The sequence below is a fragment of the Vanessa atalanta genome, chromosome Z, assembly GCF_905147765.1.
Source record: "Vanessa atalanta chromosome Z, ilVanAtal1.2, whole genome shotgun sequence".
In the NCBI taxonomy this organism is placed as follows: domain Eukaryota; kingdom Metazoa; phylum Arthropoda; class Insecta; order Lepidoptera; family Nymphalidae; genus Vanessa; species Vanessa atalanta.
Window position 1 is genome coordinate 1,943,611 of NC_061902.1, and position 19,892 is coordinate 1,963,502.

At 31.3% G+C, this 19,892-nt stretch overlaps 1 protein-coding gene across 2 annotated transcripts in view; it reads left to right on the forward strand.

The window, feature by feature from the left end:
- The first annotated feature begins 1,053 nt into the window (after window positions 1–1,053).
- Window positions 1,054–19,892, forward strand: part of LOC125075803 (UNC93-like protein) — an 88,916-nt gene continuing 70,077 nt past the window's right edge. For both annotated transcript variants that reach the window (XM_047687569.1, XM_047687571.1), the window contains exon 1: window positions 1,054–1,292. The gene's annotated coding sequence lies outside the window, so the exon portion shown is untranslated. The remainder of the gene's footprint in view (window positions 1,293–19,892) is intronic.

Here is a 19,892-nt window from a genome sequence, read left to right on the forward strand (position 1 = left end):
ACTGTCGGGATGATGCCTCTCCTGTTTGTGCACGCTTGGAGCATATTCCAGCACACTGTTACTGAGCACTAAGTATGTTACAGTCTTTCAATGACGTTTTCCGTCAACCCCAAGAAAGATATGAATTTTAAGAACAAATTTGGGTATAACAATATTGAGGGTAAGATTCACGTGTCTTAACCATCAAACATCTTCGCTCTTTGTTATTCGAATGGATTACAGTTAGTGATTGAAATTAGAAGTACAATTTTATTCACCGCCTTTATTATTAGTTATTACTCCTCTCCAAAAAAATATAATTACTATAAACGACGGTACTGACGTAGATTTTATCCAAGGAAAATTTGACTCATCCTCGCATTGAGGTAAATACTTAAAACTCGGCATATACGTTATATTTCGAGTCAATACACGAATAAAAATATTTTTACATGAGGTTATGAACTTACCTAGATATTTTTATGATGCCATGCGATTGCTATTGATTTAATTATGTAAGTTATTTATTAGATACTGTAATATAATACATAGGAATAAATGTAATACGAAGATAAAAATACAACTAATAAAAATATTTTTGTATTTATTGTTTATTCACTTCGACTTGAACTTGATATTCTCTGATGAATAATTTAGTAACAAACGATATTTGCATTGAATTGTACGGTTTTACGAGTTTATAATATATTTGAATAGTTAAGATTAAGGACAATGTTTTTGAGGAACTGAATCTTTTTTTATAGGATTGTTTTATTCTTGATATTTATTTATTTAGACGCGATCTAAGCGATCTTTGCTTAAGCAAAGGAAATATGAGACGTTTTTTATAAAATTATGCGAATTTTTATATTAACTTTTTATTTTTAACTATTGCTGAAAATGTTGTAATTTTAACAGATAGTTTGGTTTAGTCACATGAACTTGGAAGTGGACTGAAGTTGTGGGATGTGATCCGCGTTGAGGGCTGATCCGGCGACTGCACGGCGTGGGCGCGGGCGGCGGCGCAGGCTGCTGCGGGGTGCGCTGCGCGAGCGCAACATAAAACGGCCCCCGCGCCGCGCGGCCTTCAGTCCCAACCACGACCCGCGACCGCCAACACGCTTTCGCGACACCCACTCCCGCACTGCAACGCCGAGCATCAACACGCGATAGTGTTCGCTGTGAACGCGCGCCCTTTCTCTCACGCAGTGTGATCGTGCTTCGGTACGTTAATGCAAAACCGGACTACTCTCTTGACACGATACAGCGCAAAGGAATCCGTCGCGGTTTGGACATCTGAAACATTCTAAGGGGTGAGTGCTTTGACAATTAGCATAGCGAGTGTCCGCTTAGCGAGTTCGCAGATTATCGACGGCACTTTCCAAAACGCCCGCGCTCCTTGAGCCGCGGTCGTCGCGGATAATTTTGCAGATATGCGTTGGCGTTTCGCATTCGGCCCTTCCCTTTAGCGGGCTCTTTGCGCTCCGAACGGCACGCCTCCGCTAAGGTTAACAGCTCTGACGGTATTTGTAAATATGGTCGAGGCGAAAAATTTTAATACGACATAATATGCCGATAGCAATTTTTTTTTTGTTTTCCTCTCGTTGACTTGTTCGTAAATTTAAATATCTCGTATCGATGTCGCAGTGAAAAGCGGTTCTCGATTCGACGCGTATGTTTGATTCTTTTGTTCGCGCGTTATTCACTCGCGACAGGTATGAAATACAAAAACCATTATAACACCTTTAGCTCGCGTAAACTCGTTGGGTAATAATGAAAAACATAAAATACTTAAACGAAGCGATTCTGATATGTCGATAACGCTACAAAAAAAAAAAACATAAATATTCAACTATTTATTTTTCTTGTTTATTTTGTGTGTAATTATCTTGAGGGTGATTTGACCTTTGCAAACAGGCGAGTTTGTCCTGTGAATAATGAGGCAGTAAATAATAGACAGCTACGATACGAAATAAGTTCATAAGATATATTGAAGGTACTCGCGAGTAAACATTTCGAGCGCTATCAGCGACGACTTAAACCTACCCGTCACTTTGTCATCAACTCAACCGACATAAGAATATTCCATACAATTGTAAAAAATATTTATGATAGACCAACCTGTTGATGCTTACGATGTCTATCGCTGTAGGAACGTGCTCGGAAGGTACTTAGTTAGCGATAAAAACTATTTGTTAAGCAACCGATGTTACTGAGTTAGTAAACAATACATTTCTTTTAAAATTTTGCCACTCTAATCGACCTCACCTTTTACATCCGTGTATTTTATAATCGATTTAACAATTAATTAATTTTAACGCCTAATCAATGTTCTTATTTAATCTGCCGCTTTAGTATTGTCGTTAGGTACGCTGTTATAATTACACCATCGACATGTTGTAAATAAATGTTAAATTATTCATATAAATTTATTTTTTGTCTTTATTATGAATAAATATTAATATATTAACTTTAATTGACATTTTTTCAAATCCTTATAGTTAACTGTGTTTATTAAAGTAATGATTATTGTAAACATAACTAAGAAATTTTCTTGTTTAACTTGTGTGACTACAAAGTAACTACGAGAATTTTGGGCAAAAATATCGTAGAAATTCTGAGATACAGAATCATCACTTCGTTAATACGTTGACCAATGTAACGTAACGTAACGTAACGTCGAAGCCTTGACAATACTGGCTATTCTGATAAAATAATTACACACATACATTTTTGTTACGTTATATTTCATATATATATATTGTCGTGTTTAATAAAATAACTCAAAAGACTGATACAATTATTAATAAGTATTAATTCCTTGGCATTTTTTATAAATAAATATTAGATTTTTTACGAAGGTAGGTTTATAACGTGTTTTGTAAATGTCAATTGTGATTAAAAATCGGACATATGTTTTATCCGCTGTCGAAATATAATTAAATAGGTACGTATATATATTTTTTTTCTTTGTATACAAATTGACAAGTCAGTTGGGTTTTATTAAAACATAATAAAAGAAGTATAAAAAATTGAGTTATCTTTTTTTAAAGAAATTTGAATATATTTGCAACTAAGCTTTTTTATGAGTTAGATTATTTAATTTTAACAAAAAAAAGTTTTATATTTACATACATTTTATACCAAAATAAATCTCACATAAACCAAAAAAGTTTCCATTGTTACATTAAAACATTATATCGTCTATGTTGATCTATTTAATATTTTCATATTAATCTTTAAAACTCTGTCTGTTCATTATTACATAAATAAAAAACCTGAAACGATCGGTATTAAATTTGAAAAACATAATCGTATAAATCAATAATTCTCACTCGTAAAAATTGATTCGTACGAAACATTTAATACAAAAAAATACATTTAACTCAAAAATGTAGGATCAACATTGACGCCAAAATTAATAAAAACAATCGGGGCAGTCGCGTACCGTTAAATTAATACATATTAAACATTTCAAAACCACACGCTAAATGATAAAATTTTGATAGTAATAAAAAATAACAAAACTTAATAACTACAAGTAATGACAGAAATGTATACAATCAAGAATCATTTAAGTTATTTCCTGTTAAAAATTTTAATACAACATAAAATATGATCATATCATATTTATTGTTCGTATAAAAACTATTTGAAAAAACTGAACGCAGATCGCATGTCTCTAATTATTCAATTATCTAGCTGTTAACGAGTTCCATCGCATTATTCTTGAAGAAATTTTCCTTAATCGATCGAATGTGAAACTTATATAAATGTATTGTGGTGTCCTAGCTTGTGTCAACAAAGCTTTGAAACTTTTCTCCGTGTCGCCTTGTTGGAATTCGGCCTGTGTCTCTTTTCTCGACCTTGTATGACCTTCTCTTGAAACCGTATTGCCATTTATCGTCTAATTTCTGAATCTACAAATTAAGATCATGCTACCGCGGAAATGTATGTGATTTTCTTAAATAATCCCGCCGCAAAAACATTAGTATACAAAATTCTATAATTATTTAGTTTATAGTTATAATAAAAAAACATTGAGTACCTAATGAGTTTCTTGACCGTTTCTCTGTAAATTTATATTCCCGATCGGTTAAATTAATCAAGTTAATTTCAAAAGCCGTTTATTTTGATTTTCGAATTTTTATTTAATTTATTTTGTTTCGGTATAACATAATCAACGTTGTTCCTTTTTTGAAAATATAATTGACCAATGAAGTTGCAGATCAGCAAAACGATTTTATAGTTTTAGCTTTCTTTTTAATTAAAAAAGTATTATCATCAAATTCGTCCGTTTCGATAAATGTGATGATATTTTTATCACAACAACATTTACATACCACGCACGCAAAACAAGGTTTTATATAACATTAAAAAATAATTTATTTGACGTATCATAATGTGGAAACGACATTGTCCTTTAGCAGTTAGCTTGTCGACAGTTGAACGATAAATTTTACCGTCCTCAAGGTGCATTGCAATCAACCCATCGGACTGTTGCAATGCGTAGGTGTTTGATGTAATAGCGTTATGATAATGTAATGCATAAATTAAAATGAAACAAAAAAAACTGCAATACTTTAAATAAAAGTAAAGTAACAGTCTCTAAATGATCTACCCACTGCTGGGCAAGCCATATCCCATTCAGGCGAAGTTTTCGGGCTCAGAAATGCATCCCACAAAGATTTAATTACATGGGATGAATTATTAGCACAAATTAGTGAGTGCACGAAAGCATAGCCTGTCCGGATTTAAAACTGTGATCTTCGGTAATCAATGAATAACTCGTTTTGACTTAATGGGTTTTCAAATAGATTTTACTTTGGATTTAATTACTTCTCATTTGTATCTGGTGTCAGCAGCTTGCTATTAAAACGCCTAATTAAGTAAATTATCATTGATACAAAGACATTAATTACAACAGGAATTGCGAAATTTTAATTACATTATAAAGAGTTCGGTGTTAAAATATACATGTGTTGATTAATTTTTAAAGTCTTGATCGATTTAGAAACGGATAACAGACAAATTCTCTCAACACACTTCGTTCTTCTCAAACTTTTTTTTCTCAATTGTTCAGACATATTTTAAAGTGTGGACTTTGAATAAAAATATACATTTGTTAACTCAGAGCTTTAATGTTAATCTTCTTTATCATATTATAAAATAAAGTACCGTACCGTACCGTCGCGTGTACGCGTAACTCAAAAACTACCAAACGGATTTTCATACGGTTTTTAATAATGAACGTGGAGTGTTACATGAGCAAGGTTTAGTATGTTAAATTTCATTAAGTAAAGGTGTAAATTGGCTCAAATATCAAATAATGATGTCAACAGCGTGTTATGATATCAACTTTTAAGTAGACCTAATCTACCCGTGCGAAGCTGGGTCTTGCATATGAGTGCAAGTTTCTTAATGAGTTTCAAACCATTTATCAGATTGAGTATCTCTATACTTATATCAGTATTGTTGTATTTGTTGATTATTTGGTAAGACTAATGTGATTAGTCTCAACTTTTCTTTTTTTTAAATCCAAATATGATTTCAGTCATACTTGAAATACATTGTTTTGACTCAAACAACTTGTACGATAAAGTCAATACAAGCCAGTCAGTCAATAAAATATAACATAAAAACGAACTTAATATGACACTAGAATTAATATTTTATTTTAAGTGCACTAAGCGTTCATTATTTATTTCTTTACTAAAATATAAGTGTGTTTTTTTTTCATTAACTATGTCGATAAAATGTAAGTTTTATGAAGCGATTATGACAGATTCCAGTAGCTGTATCGTTGCGCGATAATTACTGTCACTAATTGTACGTGACGCCGAGGAAAACTATTTCATTTTTCACAAGAAGAAATCAATAAATGCAAAAAGAAAGTCAAATGTTTACTGTACTCGTTATAAAATAAATTTATTTGAATTTCGAACTGAATATGTACTTTAATTCTCTCAATTATTTTTTTTATATTATTAATATATGGTTATAGATTTTATAACTATCGATCGATATTAAAATTCTAAGGTACAACAATTATATTATTTTATTGCATGTATAATAAAACGCGTAGTTTAAAAAGAATCGAACTGGATATAACCGGTGTATTCTGGTTGAAATAGACTGTTCTATTGGTCTGTTGGAAACATGGAAGGTAGACGTGTTGCATAACATTATAAAAGGCATTATTCCATCAAAATGTAGCGCTACGCAGCGCTTTAATAGCAAGATTTTTTTTATATATATTGACACATCGACGCGTCGCTTGACTGCGATCTTTCCTTAAAGTACTAATAGCAAATTCTTGGTTATAATACGACAACAAATGTCATTTTAAAATTCATATAATTCGTAAGCCATTTAGCGCTTTAAATAGCAATGTTTTTGGTGAATGACTACCCTATCAATGTTCAAATAGCAACATTTTTATACAACGACGTTTTAATGCATAATTTCTATATGCGTCATTTTCATGTTTGGGTTCTGTAACTGGTTTTTTGACTATTTGGATTTTTTACCTTATAATTAGATGATTAAATTAAAACATTTATCGTACAACAAAACTGATATTTCGTGTTATTTCGATATAAAATTTTATATGATTTATGTAGATAATAATTGTAACTATCTTATAAAATTTATCTGATTTCGATTTCGTATTTTTTTCTCAAATGATAGATAAAATATATTAATCATAAACTTTTCTTTTTAAAGATTTTCTCGCTATTTATAAAATGTATTTGAGTAATCATAAAGGCGTATTCGAACGACGCTTCGAATACGTTTAAAAATTCACTTAAGTATTTAATAAGACTTTTTTTACTGACTGTACTTTATCTCCGCATATCAAGTTTAATAATGCTTTGCGCAAAGACGATGACCTGTAGCGATAGCACCGAAATTTAGCTGCTGTTAAATTTTAATCACAATAGCATGCGAATCTGTTATATAAGTACCTAAGATGTATTTAAACACACAATGGGATCGTTTGACAGAGTTCTTATCCGATATTGCAAACCGCCTTGAATAGTCTCAGTTCTAAAACGTCTTACAATAGAGAAAGAATATTTATATCCACAAACATATGTATTTATGGTGAAAATATTCAATCCGCAAAATTATATGAATAATTCATCGATGTACATTCAGGATTTAACCATTATGCGTGGAATAAAATACCATACGATTAAGTCTTTGTGACAGAAATTACAAATATACATAAGACTAATACACACTCATTGAATATACAAGTCGACGAATAACTGTCGGTTCGGTAATCACACGTAAAAACCTGTACATCATTTTGTTTATTACGTTAGTGCCTACGATAAGGCGAGTTCAGTTTCATTTGTTTTATGTATACATATGTCTGTAAAATGAATCTTTATTAGCACAGAAAACTAACACATAATCAATATAAACAGTTCGTTGCAAGTGGAACAGAAAAAAAATATCGTCCCACACATTTGAACAGAAATTGAATACAGAATAGTTTATTTCCAAGACTCTTCTTTCGAGCAAAAACAAAAGGTCTTAAATCAAATGACCAATGAAAATGCTCTATCTAATAGATTATAAGTTGATTTTATAAACAAACTGGTTTCCCGTTTTTATGACGTTCTAGGATTTTGCAACAAACACTTGTCACTGACGAATAGTCAAGGTTCTGTAACTAATTAAATTTATGCCGTATTTAAGATAGTAACCCGTCAAAACCTTACGAAATAACATTAGTTAGTACCGGTAATGTAATTATTTGGATATTCAACGTTAATAACAAAATATTTGGTTTATAAAAGAACCGGAAATGTCACAATTCGTATTCAAATTATTTTAATTCATTCGTGATAGAGGAATAAGTGTAGGCACCTGTAATCTCGATGAATTTCTTTCGCCTGTTCTTCTAAAGTCCGAAGCGTTGTTTTACTAAGCGTTGGAGTATTTTGTGAGTCAATTACTAAGATATTAGAATTATAAGAAATCTACATACAATTTGTTCAGTTCAAATATAAGCTTAGTGGATGGAATACATTGATCTTGACCAAAAACATCGGGTGTAAATCGAGGTAAGCGAGTTTAAATGAGCTTAATTTTATTACAATTAATTTCTTATACGGTTAAAGATAACTTAGAGGCAGTAGGAACCAGGGTGGGAATGGATAATGAGATCGGTGGAACAGTTCCAAACTTCCTTTTTTTATGTGATTGTAATTGAATACTAAACTACTTTTTGAAATAAGTTATTATGACATAACGCTTGAAAAAAGAAAAAGCCAGTGTAACACATTCGTTACACTGGTTCACTTTTTTCAAGCGCTAGGGACGTGTCTTAGTTCGCAACGTTGGTAGTGCACTGGCAATATAAGGAATGGTTATTGGTTAATATTTTTTTGCAGCCAATGGTGACCACTTACGATAATTCTTTGATATACCTAAGTATGGTAATTGTTTTCCTGTTACATAGGACATATGACATTGATAGCCAATTAAAGCGATTCCGATTCGACCTACTAAATATAACGAACGTACGCTGTAAACCCTCACTCCTAATATATTATGTATACATTTCATTCGAACTAAACTACGCAAACCAACAAGCACTTACTATTACGCCATGTTTTCATTTTCAAACATATAATATTGGCTGAGAACGAACGTTTCATTTGTTAGGTTTTTTTTTAAATTAATTCTAAATTTAAAAATTTTACTCATCGCCTCTAATTTTAGAATATAACATTTTAAAAACAATATTGACACTTGGCACAGGCGACTAATTAAACAGTCTGGCGTGGACTGTCAAAATGAAACCGATTACATTACAAAATAAAAAATATGTTTTATATTATATTGCGTTATATACTGGTGTATATTTTACCACAGTAATTAGTTTAATTTTTTTTTTTTTATATCTTGGGAAAAATCTTTCGCCGTGTAAAAATAAACTATTTCTCTTAAAATAAACTGGTATGCTAATGAACGTTTAATAGGGACCGGTAGACCATCGCGGTTCATTAGTATTAACGCTTACATTGGCTTAATTACGTAGATACAACGATAATGCATACGTACATATACGTCGATAGTGATTAAGATTTAAAAATGTTATTTATATTAGTTCTACAGATATCCTATACATGGAAAGGGTAGGTCGATTGAATGAATGATAATTATCAACGCAAACACTAAGCGTACACTCTTCAAAATTCCGTTTGAATTTTTGTATAATTTTTACCGGTATAAAACGTGTGAATCAGTTGCTCTGTTGGTGAGCTTGACACATTTACATGTAGTTTTATAGAATACTACGTGTAAATATTACTATACAGTAGCATTGTAAGTATTTTGTAAATGATTAATTTCTTCGTTACCTAGAATAACATACAAAACACGTCATACAAAATACATAAAAAAATATCTACAAAAATAAATTCAAACTCACACAACAATCAATTAATAATTTAACTACCCTTACACATTTCTAACTAACACAGTCGAAATTTTATCTATGAAGGCCTCGTGTTTCTCTGTAAAATAATATAATTTCAAAATATTTTATTGAACGGTCTAATAGCCTCTTTATTTGTTATACTAATAAATTATTTGCTATCATTATAAAAACGATCGATATTCGTAACGCGAATACAATGCGGTGTTATCCAAGGAGAGCAAGGCCAGAAGATCGCGTTGATGTCGTATTAACGGAGCAGTTTTTTCAAGCGGCGCGAATGGAGAGTATAATAATTACTTTATCTGATTAAATTTTATAAAAATATATATCAATGAATACATATTGGGTTATAACTAACATTGAAGTCTTATATTTTTGTTTCGTTCGTTTCGTATATTTTTTTATTGGTATCGGAATTAATGCTTGTATAATTTGAGGTTCACATCTTATCAGAATTACAGCAGACGTGAAAATTACAAAAAATATATGTATATTATTTAACATAATGAAATACGATTTTACTTCCAATGTTTGTCATAAAATATATATTATAATGTCTATCATATTAATACCCCACTGAAAGATAGATTTAAAACTAATGACACGGCCATTTTAGCACGTACGTTTCATAAGAAATCGTCAATGTAATTGCTTATAAGAATATTTTTTATTTTACATGATACAATGTTTCTATGAATTATTCAATACAAACATACACCAAAACATTCAGTCTTATTAATAACATTTAAACTGAAAATAAAAATAAATAAATTATTTGAAAAATATAAGAATTGATATACGTATTTTTTAAATTTAAATTTATTTTTCATAATTTCATATAAATTATTACTTTTAATATTATTTATTATGAACATAATTATACTGTATAGCGATTTCCGATTACGCTTCGTCAAAATACAACTCCGACATTTAATAAATCGCATAAATACGACCAACCGCTATATTGCTTTTAGTTTGACAGATAACATAAAATTAATTTAAATCGGTATCTATATTATTTAATGCACGATCAATCAAGCTCAACTTTATCCTGAGAACACTTTCTAATGGTAATTTGCTCATGAGACACATCCGATGTAGCTGGCCGACTATCGGCTCTTGCTAATGTCATTTCTATAGTCTATTCCAATCTAAGATGAATATAAACAAACCTTAGATGTACGTATTGTATGCGATTTTGCAATAGCTCAGCACTACGAATAGTTCTTGATTAATACATCTTTATTTATATATAATTCGACACTATTATACCTAACTAATTATATTATCTTCAATTTTACTTCCAAAGTTCCGGTAACATATTCGTGGATGTTCCAAACGACAATATTTCGCAAAAATGAATATCACAGATTATTCAAGCTCTTGACCAATGACATCACGACACGTCAATTCCATGTCAAACGTTGTCTATTTGACTTTTGCTCTCTAGTAGTTTGAATACACTACACATTTTATACATGGTAGTACAAATTAAAAATTAGAATAGACGACACGATGATTAAAACGTGGCCGATATTTTTATCGGATCAGTGGTATTATATTATTGAAATACTAATTTCTATATTTATAAATATACATTATACACCAGAAATATTTCTCGGATGTCGTAACGGTGATATGTTAACATAAAACAAGAACATTGTAGTTTGCTAGTTGTAGTTTTTAAACAATGTTTTTACTAGCCTCTTGTCTATTAATAAGTTCTTATTCTTGGCGTATGCCAATGTTTTTTCTATTATACGTAAATTTATCTCCCTGAGTCTGTGACACGACTTTAATCGTCTCCCGTGAATATCTGACGAGAGGGTGACCGAAAAAAAAATCCCGTTCACTTGTTGGCGACAATAAAATTAGTATATCGACGATTTTAAATAAATTGATAAGTCGTGTTACAAGTAACAACGGTATTATTATCTGGGTCGTCCGCAACGATTTATTATATAAAACGGGTTTTATTTTTTTATTTCCGTTTTAAGTGTGTTAACAGCCAACGTCCTTTACCTCCCGACCTCATGATAAATAATTATTTGGAAATAATTAAAACAAATAAAACAAATTTGACATTGTTTAAACGTGTTTGAGTTCTGCGAATACAAGGTTAAATTTTTTAGTTTTAAATAGTTTTATCGCGAAACCTCCTTTTTGTTAATTCTATACATTATTTTATAACACTTAATTTTAAATATTTAATATTTTTGGTTTTTTTTTTTTTTTGTTTGTAAATAATATTGAAATGTTACGTTAGTCGTTACAAACATTGTTTTTTTTTGTGTTACAAAATTGATTGAAATTCCATTTTTTTTTTCTCATAAATTAACTAATGGTATCGTTATTCTACAAAGAAAGGTATAACGATGGATACGTTACTTGAATGATACGTCGATAACTTTCAATAGAAATGATACAAATATGTAAATTTTTAATCCATTTACACAGTGCATACAAATACACGAAACAGAAATACTTTGTATTGGAAAAGTATAGTGTCAACTTGAGCTATAGGAAGTCTATTCACAGTAACTTTCATTTTCCATCTTTACATGGCGACAGGATTCATTTGTTTTTAATTACGGTAATTTAAACCCTATTGCGTTGTGATAAAGGCGAACAGCTATTTACTGAACGATTGAAGTGAGGAAAAGCGACAGTTATCACGAATAACCTTGTGTTTATTTATTCGAACCCTTTTGGGGATTCGTGTCAAGGACTTGGGTATAGGGGCTACTTGGGATATCCGATAACAATTAAAATCAAACCTTATTAAATCATCTCGTCTACGTTTTATCCTTATTGTTTTTGGAATGGAGTTCTTTTACGCGGTTGACATTAGACGTAGTCGGCACGTAAGGAAAAAGCGTAATGCCCCCCAGGCGGCCTTGCCATCTTTATCTCTTTCTCTCTATCCCTGTTTAAGGTTCCATACATAAAGGGTAAAAACGGGACCCTATTACTAAGACCTCTCTGTTCCTCCGTCCGTCTGTCTGTCACCAGGCTGTATCTCAAGAACTGCTATTGCTAGGCAGTTGAAATTTTCATAAATTATGTATTTCTATTGCCGTTATAACAACAAAGACTAAAAACAAAATAAAATATTTAAAGGGCCATCCCATACAAAAAACTATTGTTGTTTACCTAGTCAACGGTACGGAAACCTTCATGCCAAATGCCAATTGGCCAAGTGCGAGTTCGACTCGATTTTTATTGTGTCATTATTTAATCTTTAATATATATCTAAAGCAACTTCGTTCCAAGCAGGTTCAACGACACTAGTTTTAATACTTTTATACTAAGCAAGAAAATATGAACTAAAATTTGTGAAAGATTTGGAATTTTACTCTTCAGTGTTTTCTAAGACAGGTCGTTTTATTAATATTTATTTAGCAAATATAATTATACGAAGATTACGTGACATGCCGCAACTTTTTAATAATGACCTACATATGTTTGTAAATATATGTATATTTACAAACATATGTAGGTAATGTAATTAATAAATACGATTGAAAAGTAAAAAAAGAGGTTCGTTAGTATAATTATTTTGTTGCTTGTAACTTTGCTAAGAACAACGTTACGTTATCTTAAAACATTGTTAGATAAACTTTTGAAGCTGTGACCATCAATTTGTTTTTAATGAAGGACATGTCCTGTTTTTTTAGGAAATTTAAAAAAAAGATTGTTTAAATTGGTCTTTTACGTAAATAGATAAATTATTTTTTGATCAAATTAGTTTGAACTGTTAGTATTTGAATTTTAGTCGTAACCATTTAATTGTATATAAGCAAACTGTGAAACGGATGCATTATATAACGTAGTCACGTATTACTGTAGCTAAATTATATATTGAATGTTATTATATGAAAACGTTTAATAAAAATAAATTTCTGAAAAACGATGAATATAATGGTAAAAAATGTATGTCAAAATATTCACAGTGATAGGGTTTTGTGCTAGCCCGTCTGGGTAGGTACCACCCTCATCAGATATTCTACCGCTAAACAGCAGTATCTAATATTGTTGTATTTCGGTTTGAAGGTTGAGTGAACCAGTGTAACAGGCACAAGGGACATAACACCTTAGTTCCCAAGGATGGTGGCACATTGGCGGTGTGAGGAATGGTAAATATTTCCTCCATTGTCTATGGGCGGTGGTGACCACTTAAGATCAGGTGGCCTATTTGCTCTTCCGCCTAACTATATCATAAAAAAACACTTTTTCATTGATGCGCGTTCAAACAAAACCAGTGATCGTTTTATAGATTTGAGCTTACATTAAATCTCAAAAGCGTTTCAAGATTGGTGTCAATTTATTTCATGACCATTAATTAATTAGCTCAAGTACTTTATCACAATAAAAACATCTTGCTTAATTGTAATCATACTCAAAATAACAATAATGTGACATGATTCTATGTTTTTTAGTGATCGTTTCGAACGTATAAACGGTTCTACTGGGATGTTTGTTATTATAATATTTGTTTTGATTTTAGAGTTATTTTAAATCGGCACGCGCTGTTTCTGTGTCAAGTCGGTGGCTAAGACCTCCTAGTTCGTCAAACGCTGAATTATACCATATATACATATATATCATTTAGATATATTTACCAAATACAAGAATCAAATTCCCTTATATTATTTTTTTTCATTATTTTCTAACAGTCACGATTAAATAGTAGTAAGACGTGTGAGATTTGTAACACATTCAATAACAATTCGTCTATATCGTTATTTTGATAAATATAATATATATTAAATATAACACATTAATGTTTTCTGCCAAGTCACGATTGTGTTCTAGATCGAGTTTCGAATTCGTTCGTACAGAATAGATCCGCTCAACAATCCGTCGTGTTCTCGCCTATTAATCACCGAGATGTAAAAACGTTAAGATGGTCCACTTTAGTCGTTAGCTAATTTCTGTTAGTTATACGATGATTAATTTTGTTGACGATTTGATACTAGAAATTGTTTCTGAGAGTGGGTCGAATTGCAGACTTCCTTATTTCGACACGAATTCCTTAGCCTACTGTGGCCTTAGGACGGCTTTAGATTGTGGCAATATTATATTTGTTTTCCTATGTATTGGAAATTAAACATATTCGAATAAGTTTAAATGCTTTATAATGAGAATAATTTCAGTGCGTGGATTTGCATTCGAGTGAGGAAATGGGGATTCAGTGGGTATCAACTGTGTATGTGTTTCTCTGTGCGTCTGAAATGCATGCAAATATTCATGACTGGTTGTTATCCGCAGCTGCGCTTGCGTTGTAGGGTATGGTCGTTAGGTGGCATTAAAAAAACCTATATACTTCCTTGGAGTTTAATCTTGTTTGATACCAAAATTCTGTTCAGTGGTTTGGCTGTGAAGAGCGAAACTTCAGAGAATTATAGAATCGTGTTTGATCGTATTATAAGAAGAAGTTTATATCGTGCGAAGGTACTCGAATTAATTAATGAACGTAAAATAATTTGACACCATTTTTTAATAGCGCTTGTAATTTAGTCTGGTTTAGTTTTGGTTCATTTAAACTATCCAGTAAACATGAGAGATATTGGGTTTTATATAACTTTCCTAGCGATCTTAGATGTGCGAAAACACGGGTACTCTTTCTTTACTCTATTTGATACGGTTTTTTAATTGGTAAATTCGTAACTCCAGGCTATTACTGTGAATTTCTCGGCGGAAAAGTCAATGAATCCGAACCCGGGATGCTAATCTTTACAAGAATTTAATGACATAGCTTTAGATATTCAAATATTTGAATAGTGCCTTAATTTTTTTATTTCAAAATATACGAATTGAAATCTTTAACTCGTGAATTATATTCGATGTATGTAGAAATGTTGAGTGTGTAATGCTATTTCAGAATTCCAATTGTGTCAGTGTTATAAATATGTATCATATTATTATAATGTGTATTATTTACATTTACATAAATTTGAATAAATAAAAGCAATAAGTTACTTTCTTCTTAAGACAATTCCCTATTATTATATTATAGTCATTATTACTTTATAATTATTTTCTCTTCGTCCAATGATCATTTTGCGTTTGCGTTTTAAACCTTCATAAACCAGATCGGCCCAATATAAAAGAATATTTGGTTGTAATTGAAAATTATTTAGGTTTTCTGTCGAGAAAGTCTCAGCAGCTGAAAGTATGCAATGCGCCTGAACTCTTTGATGTCGTGTCTAGTTTGCCGTCTTAATCGATTATAAGTGTAAGGCATAGGCGTAGATACACTTCTACAAAATAGATAAAACGATATAGTTATCGTAACTTCCATGGTTTCTTAGTTTATTTCTAAGGGAGGCAACCAGTTTCCTATGAGGATAGCTTGCCCGGCCATGCCTCTGCCTGGTAACGTCAAGTGCGTGAGGCAATAGACAGTGCACTTGTTTTTGTACAAATACTTATGAATTACGATTTGTCTGGCAGATACGGCTAGTCTTCATTGAGAATCAAAATCGCTTATGAGGACAACATACAAGATTTGTCATTCAAACGATGTCCTTCAAGAAGGTTTAAACAATAATTGTATTTACGAGTTACGAGTACAATAGTTAACACGTAATAATGATAACAGAACATTACATTCCGTGATTGCAGAAAAGACAAACATTTTAACGATTAGTTAATACGACCACCATATTTAATTTTTGATGACGCCATATTTTTGACATAATTTAATTAGTTTGTCATAATAAATTTTAATGTTTAGGATTCGTCGATAAACTGTATTTAACACACGAACGTGGTAGACGGGGCCCTACCACGTTGGTGGTTAGCTACCATAGCTAATAATATTTTATTGTACCACTAATCAGTAATATGTAGTATTTTTGTGTTCCGTTTTGATGGGTTAGTGAGTTAGTGTAACTGTAGGCACAAGGGACATAACATCTTAGTTGTAAAGGTTGGCGGTGCACGTCCTTTTTAAGGGATGATTAATATTTCTTACAGCGCTAATGTTTATCGGCGATGTTCATCTTGCCTTCATACTTTATATGAAAAAAAAACAATAATCAAAGCAGTATTATAGTCAACGGATAAACTAATATTTTATACTTACTTAACTTCAGTTATATATTTAAACTAAACATCTATGACAAATCAATTGTGACAAGTATGTCAAACATTTGTAATTACAGATAGCACAGCGCAGTTAAAATAATCGCAAATACTGAACTCTACTCAATATATTATTAACAAGGTCGTGTGTAGAATATAGAAATATCCCATTCGAAGGTTTCGTTCACGGAAAAAACAACAAATCTTCCGAAAACGAGCGTGCAGTATTTGAAACACATTAAGACTCAAGGTGCAATCCATACAATGTTATCGCTTACTTTTCAAACGGTGAAATACTACAAGTAAATTAAGTTACGATTATATAAATGCATACGATTAAATACATGATAAATTATAATTTTGTTTTAATTTAATCTTTGTCAAAACATTTTAGGGACTTTTTATTCTAATTTTGTAAGTTAAACTATACAACCTTTAAAATATTTCCAATAATCATAAGATTTTCTTTCGCATATAAACTATCTCTTTCACTCATAATTGATATATCATTCTATCTCTTTCATTCGACTAAAACGTTCCGTATCTACATAAATGCATTGTTCATTTGAATTTCTCTACTTTGCTTTTTAATTTATAACCGTAGCGATTGTAATTTATTACCTATCAAAAGTGGTTTCTTTAAACTGTTATTACTTTTACATTTGTATGATATTATAAATAGCTTATGGATTTACTTATTTCTAACAATTAATTTTATATTTTCTTATTTATTTATAAATAACTGTTAACTGTCTTGCGGATGAACTTTCTCGTCGTATCAGTTTGCTTTACCGTCGGGATAAGAGAGAGAATTACATCTGTATTTATAAACCAAATCAAAGTATTCCTTATTCAAATTGGCTCATAAAATTTCCATAATTTTAATTACAGAGTATATATCAAATAAAATTAAATTTATGATCATTGTAATATATTCGAAGATCTATTTGGATGTTAGGATTGAAGATAGAACATTTACAGAGATACAAGATCTGTAGTAGCCAATATAGCATAGATACAATAATTTGTGTAAAATGACAAATGTCCGGTACGGTGACGTATTTAATAACTTAAATAGGTATTAGTCAGTTGAATTTCGAACAGGAACGAATAACGGTAAGTCGTAAACAGTAATAGTATTTCGTGTTTGTGCGTTTCGTCAATAAGATTAAAGCATATGACGTTTCGACACATTAATTGCACACCGTCGGTCCAGGTGAAGCGTGCGAATATTCTAAACTGGTGTATTGATTTCTATTAAAATAATAATATACTTTTTTTATGTATGACTAATTTTTATGGCATTTGTATTCAATTACTGTTTGCTTCATGGCTCATTATGATAGCAAGTATTAAGTGATTTGGATAAAAACATATAAAACCTATTTTAACGTAACTTCGTATATGTAATGAGCTTCATGGAAGTCTAGAGATTTTTTTTTTTCACGTGTGCTGTCGTTACTGTTTAAGCCAGTTACAGATACAGTAACCAGTTTGAAGTTGTAAAAAAACGATGGTACTTTTTTAAACTGGTGTGAAAAATATTTGATGTCATAAAGAATATAAACCATTAGAGTAGGGTTTTATTAAAACCTCATTATATAATTACAAAAAAAATCATATAATTCTCTATTACGCATTTAAGATTTATGTAAGTAATGTATTACTGAAATAAAAATATATTACATTTTAAAATAATATTAAATGTTTTAATTAAAGAGCCGAGATGGCCCAGTGATTTGAACGCGTGCATCTTAACCGATGATTGCGGGTTCAAACCCAGGTGAGCACCACTGAATTTTCATGTGCTTAATTTGCGTTTATAATTCATATCGTGCTTAGCGGTGAAGGAAAACATCGTGAGGAAACCTGCCTGTATATAATTTCAACGAAATTCTGACACATGTGTATTTCACCAACCCGCATTGGAGCAGCGTGGTGGAATATGCTCCAAACCTTCTCCTTAAAGAGAGAGGAGGCCTTAACCCAGCAATGGAAAATTTACAGGCTGTTAATTTAAAAAAAAATGTTAAAGTATTAATTAAATTTCTTCTCCTAAAAGATAATAAAAATGAGTGAAAAATTCTAAACTACGTATATTCTAAACAATTCTTCACATCTAAACTACGACTATCACGTGACTATAAGTACGTTGTCATTTTCACACATCTAAGAAGTATTCAAACTACAATATAACTGAATCAATCGTTGTCCTCTTCATATATAAATATCAATATATATGTACGCGCGAGAGAAAAGTGGACTGTAATTTTGGTAAAAAAGGGGTTGTTACCACAAAACTGGGCTCTGACTTGTGAAGACATGTTCTTCTTGGGAGCGCTCCCTTGGTCTACATACACTCGAAGAACACAGCTAAAGGGATGGGTGATATTATAGGAGAAGGATAAGTCCGTTACACAAGCTAATTTCAAAAGCGCGGCGCATTCACATAACACACGTTACCGCGGCTCACACCAGAAGGGAAGAGAGAAAAAAAAGTACGTCATACGTCAAATCATTCCATAGACAAAACATTGACGCCTCAATGCACGTTTCCGTTTCATATATTTGTTTCCAAATACATTGTCATTCATTTACGATGGTCAAAGTTATAAAATTTTATAGTAATACATTTGTATTTATGTTAACGTTCTATATTTTAAAACATTAAAAATACGACGCGGGATAAATAAAAATTGTTATTTTGTAAACATTTCGAACGCTCGCTGTCGTTGCTCGTACCGTTCGATCCTAATATTTCATAACATCGTTACAGTTACGCAAAACTAAAACTCTTATCGAGAAAAAAGATGTAACAGTTCGTAAACATATGTTATAAAAAATTGCTAGTATTCTCGGTATTGTGTCTAAAGTCATTGATGTTTAGTTGATGCTCCCTGTATCGCATCTTCCTTGAGGTCGACGACTATATCTAATGAATATTCCGTTTCGATCAAAAACGCTTCCTACTGAATCGCTAACGTATTGTAGGTCGCATTAGATTTAACATAAATATTCTTTAAAGTCTGTGGTCGGTAATACCCGAATAAAAATTACTAGGTTTTTGTTTGAATATATTTGAGTTGACCTTTCGTTTCGTTTTTTCGTGCTTTCAATTAGCTATCGTATATCTTGTTAATAGTGGGAGCTCCAAGCTATTTTTTAATATTTCTTCCTAAAAGAAATAGTAAGAAAATAAACTGGGTATACTTTAAAAAACGATTACTATGCTTTGATATATCAAACCAAACGAATCAAAGCGAGAGATTATCGATTAAACAGATTCATTATCATACTTCTGGTTCGATCAAATGATACGTTAATTTGGTGATACAAAATTATTGTCATCCAATTTACAACTACT